The sequence below is a fragment of the Heterodontus francisci genome, chromosome 45 (assembly GCF_036365525.1).
Source record: "Heterodontus francisci isolate sHetFra1 chromosome 45, sHetFra1.hap1, whole genome shotgun sequence".
NCBI lineage: Eukaryota > Metazoa > Chordata > Chondrichthyes > Heterodontiformes > Heterodontidae > Heterodontus > Heterodontus francisci.
Window position 1 is genome coordinate 10,468,828 of NC_090415.1, and position 1,631 is coordinate 10,470,458.

The window sequence follows — 1,631 nt, forward strand, 5'->3', positions numbered from 1 at the left end:
CTGCAGAAAAAATTGATTGTCGGGGCTGTTACACAGTTGGCTCTTCCCTTGTGCCTCTGTCTTTTTTCCTGCCAACTGCAGGAACTCGCCACACTTTAGCCCCGCCTTTATGGCTGCCCGCCAGCTCTGGCGAACGCTGGCAACTGTCTCCCACGACTTGTGATCAATGTCACAGGATTTCATGTCGCGTTTGCAGACGTCTTTAAAGCGGAGACATGGACGGCCAATGGGTCTGATACCAGTGGCGAGCTCGCTGTACAATGTGTCTTTGGGGATCCTGCCATCTTCCATGCGGCTCACATGGCCAAGCCATCTCAAGCACCGCTGACTCAGTAGTGTGTATAAGCTGGGGATGTTGGCCGCCTCGAGGACTTCTGTGTTGGAGATACGGTCCTGCCACCTGATGCCAAGTATTCTCCGGAGGCAGCGAAGATGGAATGAATTGAGACGTCGCTCTTGGCTGACATACATTGTCCAGGCCTCGCTGCCATAGATCAAGGTACTGAGGACACAGGCTTGATACACTCGGACTTTTGTATTCCGTGTCAGTGCGCCATTTTCCCACACTCTCTTGGCCAGTCTGGACATAGCAGTGGAAGCCTTTCCCATGTGCTTGTTGATTTCTGCATCTAGAGGCAGGTTACTGGTGGTAGTTGAGCCGAGGTAGGTGAACTCTTGAACCACTTCCAGAGCGTGGTCGCCAATATTGATGGATGGAGCATTTCTGACGTCCTGCCCCATGATGTTCGTTTTCCTGAGGCTGATGGTTAGGCCAAATTCATTGCAGGCAGCCACAAACCTGTTGATGAGACTCTGCAGGCACTTTTCAGTATGAGATGTTAAAGCAGCATCATCAGCAAAGAGGAGTTCCCTGATGAGGACTTTCCGTACTTTGGACTTCGCTCTTCGACGGACAAGGTTGAACAACCTGCCCCCTGATCTTGTGTGGAGGAAAATTCCTTCTTCCAAGGACTTGAACGCATGTGAAAGCAATTACATGACTTCTTAACCACCTTGTAGACCTGTCCTCCTACCTTCTGGGTCAGTGGACATTTACTCCAAGGTCCCTCACATTCTCTACACAACTCAGTATATTCCCATTAATCATGTATTCCTTTGCCTTGTTTGACCTCCCTCACACTTATCCGAATTTTATTCCATTTGTCATTTTTTTGCCCATATGTCCAGAGCATCAATATCTTCCTGCAGCCTACAGCAATCCTCCTCGCTTTCTATCACACGACCAATTTTTGTGTCGTCTGTAAGCTTCTTGATCATTTCCCCTCCATTTACGTCCAAATCATTAATATATACCACAATGAGCAGGTGACCCAGTACTGAGCGGAACGCCAATGAAAACAGCTCTCCAATCGCAAAAACACCCGTTAATAATTACCCTTTGTTGCCTGCCACTAAACCTAATTTACATCCAGTTTACTGTATTTTCCTGGATCCCCCGGGATTTTACTTTTTGAAACAGTCTGCCATGTGGCACCTTGTCAAAATCCTTGTTAAACTCCATGTCGACCACATCAACTACAGTGCCCTCATACAACTTCCTTGTTATTAATTCAATAAATTCGATCTAGTTGGTCAGACGAGATCTTCCCTTCACAAATCCACGCTGACTC